Raw genomic sequence first — 6,402 nt, 5'->3', positions numbered from 1 at the left:
TGCTATAAACAGACTCCAGATGCATGTGCCATCTTGTCAATCTGGCTTACATGTTTACTGGAGCTTCAAACCTTCGTCCTTTGTCTTCATAGGCAAGCACTTTAACCATTAAGCCATCTCCCCAGCTCCTATGTTACTTTATTTATTTGCTTGGAAAGAGAGAGTATGTGCATGTGTGCAAGCAAATGCTATTGGGTGTGCTGGGGCCTCCAGCCACTGCAAATGAATTTCAATTGCAAGCACCACTTTGTACATTGAACTTTGCGTGAGTACTGAGGAATCAAACCTGGTCATTAGACATTGCTGTCAAGTACGTTAACCACTGATCCATCTCTCCAGCCCACTCCAAACATTTCTTATGGGTGTTGTTCAGTGTCCATCTTGATGTTTTATTCATTGTCTGATTCTTGGTATTTCTTCTGTGACTATTCCATGCTGTGTGCCTACTAAACTCCCACATTCAAAACTGAAATTATGACTATTATAGATCATTGTTATGACAAAAATATATTTATAAGAAGGGATATCATGGACTGAAGAGATGGTTCAGCAGTTATGGTGCTTCCCAATGAACACTAAGGACCCAGTTTCAATTCCCCAGTACCCACATAAAGCCAAATGTACATGGTAGTGCCTGGAGGCCCTGACACACCTATCCTCTCTCTCTCTGTCTGACTCTTCCTCTCTCACACTTTCTCTCAAATGAACAAATAATTTTTTTAGGTGTACTGAAAGATCTTTATTGCCCACCAGCCACCAACATTCTCCAAGCCACACCCAGGGACTTCTGGGTCTCTCTAACCTACTCAAAGGACCCATGAGATAGAGCCACAGTTCAGCTGTCTCCTTGCAGGAGATCAATTGCTTCTATGGTGTACAATGGCTACTCATGGGACCAAGCAGCATTCTTGTGGAGGAGGATAGGAGAGGGCACCTCTTGGCATTCATTATGTAAGGTTTCCCCTGAAGAGTAACGTGGGGCCGGAGGGGCTCCCTAAGTGGGGATGGCACCAGTGGCAAGGAGCACCACGAGGAGGAGGATAAAAACAATCACACAGATGAGGACAACCATCTTCACATTCTTCCACCAGAACTTCCGGGGCCACCTTTTGTGATGTCTTGAAGGGCTCAGATGTAGCTTCCAGATCTTCTGTCTTGTTGCGGAGATGGTCCAAGCTCTCCTCATGAGCCAGAATCCGTTCCACATTCTGGGTCATAATATTCTTGACGCCCTCCACCTCACTCTGCAGATTTCACATGTGGTCATTTCCTGCGCTTCCCTGGGCGGCCCTCACTACACTTCCTGCTTGCTCCCACTCACAGCCGGCCTCTGGCCCCTCCCCTTTTTCTTTTTGCTTTTTTGAGATAGGCTTTCACTCTAGTCTAGGTGGACTTGGAGTTCACTCTGTAGTCTCAGGGTGGCCTTGAACTCACAGTGATCCTCCTACCTCTGCCTCCTGAGTGCTGGGATTAAAGGCATGTGCCACCACGCCTGGCTAAATAAATGTTTTTTAAAGAGAAGGCATGTCATAATTGTTGCTTTCTCACCCCTATCTCTTCCTTTCATCTCTCCCTGTCTCATGTCTTATACACACAAGTAAGAGACAATGAAAAAGAGCACCACAATCTATAAGTCACTACTTTTGATTTGAACAGCAACTCAAGACGGCTACCATACAAGCTACAGTCATGTATGTGAGTTGGTCTTTTTAATTTTTTTAAATATTTTACTTCATTTTTGTTTTTGTATTTGAGAGACACTTGAGGTGACATTTTCAGCCTTGGTTGGTGGAAGCTAGGGGTCTGATGGTACATTAAAAATGGATTCACATAGTAGCATAGGATGTTAGGTCACACACAGAGACTGGCAATAAGTGGCTATTTAGGAAACAAAGGTAACACAAAGATAACACTGGACCTGCAACATTGCAACTCCCCATGACCACCGACAGTCAGCCAGACATAGAATATTTATCAGAGATGTGGCTATTTTTTCTGGAAAATTCAGTAAATACCATAAAACCACCAAGTCATGCAACAAGATCTTGTTGGCTATTCAGGATGATTGTCATGAAAAGAAATCCTTTGTTGAAGTTCCTAGCAGAGATGAGTGTCATGAGAGGGAACACTGGATAGGTTATCCTGTGGGGCCACTCTGGGAAAGCAGAATTACCGTAGCCCTTGGTTATCCTGTAGGCGGCTGTGTCATCCTCGACTGAATGCTCCTGACAGTGAAACTGAGGATTCATGGTCTCGCTCCATGTCACCACATTGCCAGCCTCCAACCAACGTGTTAGGACATTTATGTCCCTTTCTGTGCAGAAATAAAGCCGTTGGGTGGGCTGGGGAGATGGCTCAGTGGATAAAGTGTTTGCCACATAAGCATGAGGACCTGAGGTCAGATCCCCAACACCCAGGTAAAAACTAGGGGTGCTGGCTTGTACCCATAATCCTAGCACAGATGAGGTAGAGGCAGGAGGTTTCCTAGGACTTGCTGCTGGTTAGATAATCTAGTTGAATTGGTGAGTTTCAGGTCTCAGTGAAATAGTTTGTCTCAAAAAAAGATAAAGTGCAGAGCAATTGAAGAAGGAGCCTGGCATTGTCCTCTGGCTACACACGTGTGTGCACAAAAAGTGTAAAACTACACATAAATATGTATCCCCTTTCACACAAACCACACACACACAAACAAACCTTCCCCCTAAAAACTGAGTGTTATATACCCATGTTACCTCAGTGGTAGGCTGAGGTGGGAGAGTCAAGAGTTCAAGGCAAGTCTAGACTATATAGAGATCCTGTCTCAAAATACAAGAGCAAACAGGAGAGGGGAGGGAGAAATAAAGGAGGGGAAGGAAAGTGGTGCTGTGGCCAGTGACACAGGGTTCATGTTCTAGAAGTGGGACAGCAATGCATAGACAAAGAAACTCACAACACCCATTAGACACGCAGAAGAGGGCGAACCGATGGGCTCTCTGTCACAACTGGGATGAGAGGCACTGAATCTTAGCCTACCATGTTTTTAATCTTAGGTTTATGCATATATCACAAATAGCTTATGGATGCATCATGAATAATGACTTTGACATAATACAAATTGTCTTGAGAATACTTGACTTTTTGACATGTGGTTAAAAGATAACAGGTCTGTTTTCTAGGAAGATATCTGGCTATCGTAAACAGAGCATGGGAGACTGTGGTTAGGATTTCACTTATTTTTTGTATAATTTGAGTGGGAGCAGCTGCATTCCTCAAACTGCATTGGCACACACATTTACATTTATACAATTATGTTGTCAGTAACATGGAGAGAAGACAGTGGTCTCCAACAAAGAGGGAAGGAAGGAAGGGAGCAAAATAGGGGAAAGAGGAGGAAAAGAAAGGCAAGCAGGAAAAAAGAGGGGAAAGGAAAGAGAATAATGGGAAGAAGAAATGAAGGCAGGGAGAAGAAGAGGGGAAAGGATGAAGAATGGAATGAAGGAAAAAGAGGTGGGAAGGAAGGAGACTAGGAAGATGGAAGGAAAGAAAGGAAGAAGAAAGTATGAAAAGAAAGGAAGGAAAGGAGAAAAAAGAGGGGGAAGGGAGGAGAAGAATAGAAGAAAAGGAAAAAGAGTGGGAAAGAAAGGAGAAGAATGGAAATAAGGTAGAAAGGAAGGAGGGAGAGAAGGAGGGAAGGAAGGGATGAAACAAAAAGGGAAAACAATGGAAGAATGGAAGGAAGAAAGAAAGGAAGGAAGGAAGGAAGGAAGGAAGGAAGGAAGGAAGGAAGGAAGGAAGGAAAGGAGAAAAAAGATGAGGAAGGGTAGAATGGTAGGAAGGAAAGGAAGAAGGAAGATATGATGGTTTGATTCATATGTCCCCCATAGACCTAAGTGTTCTAAATGCTAGGTTCCCAGCTGATGGAGATTTGGGAACTAACACCTCTTAGATGCAGTGTATTGCTGGGCTTATGTGTATTATAGCCAGTTTCCCTTTGCCAGTGTTTGGTGCACTCTCTTGTTCCAGTTGTCCACCTGATTTGGCAAGGAAGTGATATCCACTCTCTGCTCATGCTATCCTTTCACCCTATCATCGTGGAGCTTCCTCTTGAGCCTGTAAGCCAAAATAATTTTTTTTTCCTCCTCAAACTGATTTTTGATGGGTGATTTCTGCCAGCAATGCAAACCTGACTGAAACAGAAGGGCAGGCAAGGAAAGCAGGTCAGGGCCTCAGAACACAGGCCTGAGTGCAGCCAATCCATGTGGGTTGACCCGAGTGTTGTCAGTCATACACAGTGGGCTTGTGAGATCTTCTGGCCCAGAGTCACCCTGTCCCAGGAGGCCTCCTCAGACTCTAGGAATCTCTATATCTGCTCTCTGAGTAACGGGGTGCACAAGGTCTGTGAGCTACAAAGCCCGTGCTCCAATACAGCTGCATTCCAGGTAGCAGGAACCCCTGCATCTGCTCTCTGGGTGGGTGGTCGGGGGGGCACAAACTCCATGACCTACAGTGTTTCTGCTCCAAAGTGCCAAAGTACTGCACCCTATTCCTTATGAAAGCACCCTCCCCTCCTGCAGAGTGGATGGCTCCAGCCTCCCCTATGCCACTAGCAGATGGAATGGCCTGTGACTGTGACATCACAGTGCTGTGGCTCAACCAAAGATAGTGGGGAAATGTGTGGGGGTAGCAGCACAGTTCATTTTCCTGAGCCTCTATCCAGCAGGATGGCGAGCAGGCAGGTAGCCTTGGCTGTCCATGTGAGTGAAGCCACTCAGCAGCAGGTAGGAGGGCCCAAGGGGCAGTGCTGTGAGGACACCAGGTGACAGGCCCTGCTGAGGCCAACACCCAGCTCCAGCATCACCCAAGATTGTCAGCATCTCTCAGTATTTTCTTCATTGTCCTGTGGATGGGAGGAGAAGGTATAAAAACCTACACTGTTAGGTACTAAATGCTAGAAGGAAAAAGCAGGAAGGACAGTAGATGAAGTATTGGCTTTGCTAGCCTCTGGCCATAACTCAGAATACTAAATGCTTTTAGGATGTAACAAATGGATATAGAGCATTACTAAGTGTTATTAACAAAATTGGAAGTGTCCTGAGTTTAATAAACTGACTCTAATTTGAGAATAGTTGTCTGTCTAAGGTTCTCATGGTGATAGGCAGGTAGAGACTTTTAGAGATGTCATTAGACCTGTGAAGAGATGACAGGTTGGGAGGGGCAGGCTGGTGTGGGGAAAATCCTGACACTTCAGGAAAGGAAGAAGAGTTTAGTTACTGAATGGAAAGGAAGAACAGGGAATTACAGGCACAGAGGTGCCTAATCTCTTGTTTGAATGAGATTTAGATTGGTTGGTTAATGTGGTAGTTAGGGTGTCTATAGGAATTTAGAAGATGAGGACATTAAGGAGACAAGTAATATGATTCAAGTATCTTGTATGTGAATGAGCACATGATGCCACAGAGTACATGTGGAGGTCTGAGGACAACTTCGACTTTGCTTTACACAAGGTCTTCTGAGTCATCCCAAGGTCACTGCCATCTGAAAAGAGAAGGTTCTCCACCAAAAGTGAGAGTAGCATTAATATATGGTTATGAACTTTAAGAGAAGCGATTACTGGGCAGTTTGATAAGCATAGTATAAACATTTAGCCAGACAGCAGCAGATGTTATACCCCTAGGGCTCATGGTTACCCCTATTGTAGGTTTTCAGTATCAGAGATGTATTCCCTCCCATGGAGCAGGCCTCCAGTCCAATTAAAGGGCAATTGGTATCCACCATGACAGACATGCCACCATTTTACCTGTTGGCTAATTTGGCCTAGTTGGGCAAACATAAGGCATGCAGTGTCCACTGCTGAGTATCTTCACTGGTGATCTCTCTCTCTCTCATTGAAGTGCATGCAGAATGGCTTCTTCCAGCTTTGTGTCAGCTGTACTACATGGAGGAGTTTATCAGTTCAGCTCCAGCAGGATTTCTCAGTGGCCGTGCAGCCCAAGTATGTGGAGTCTTTGGCAATAGGGTCTTACCATATATTCCTGGTGGGAAACCAGGGGCCTTGGGAATGGCCTGTAATCTTTTGGATACATCAGGGACCTCCCTGGCCAAAAACTTACTGGAAGGTATCCCATACCTGGATTTGAAAAATTTCTAGTAACAATCTATGGCTGTTCCATTGTCCAAAACAGTAGGTTTCCATATGATTTATTTATATCCTTTTAGATTTTGATTAGCTCTTCCTTCCATTACTCATTCTCTTCCCCTGACCTCACTTTGGGCCTTTTCAACCCCATTAATCTATTCTTCGACTTACATATATACAATACCATCCTATTAAGTACTCCCCTTCCTTCCTTTCTATTCCCTTTATATCTCCTTTCTTCCTTACTGGCCTCTGCTACTGAGATTTTTTCCTACTCACACAGAAGT

The 6,402-nt window shown here is 44.6% G+C and overlaps 1 pseudogene; it reads right to left on the bottom strand.

Annotated features, from left to right (window-relative positions):
• Positions 1-994: 994 nt before the first annotated feature.
• On the bottom strand, positions 995-2,249 carry LOC123457339 (annotated as a pseudogene).
• Between the last annotated feature and the right edge of the window lie 4,153 nt (positions 2,250-6,402).

This window comes from Jaculus jaculus, unplaced genomic scaffold (assembly GCF_020740685.1).
Source record: "Jaculus jaculus isolate mJacJac1 unplaced genomic scaffold, mJacJac1.mat.Y.cur mat_scaffold_37_1_1805170_arrow_ctg1, whole genome shotgun sequence".
Lineage (NCBI taxonomy): Eukaryota > Metazoa > Chordata > Mammalia > Rodentia > Dipodidae > Jaculus > Jaculus jaculus.
The sequence above is the reverse complement of the archived record's forward strand: the minus strand, read 5'-3'. Positions and strand labels throughout refer to the sequence as shown.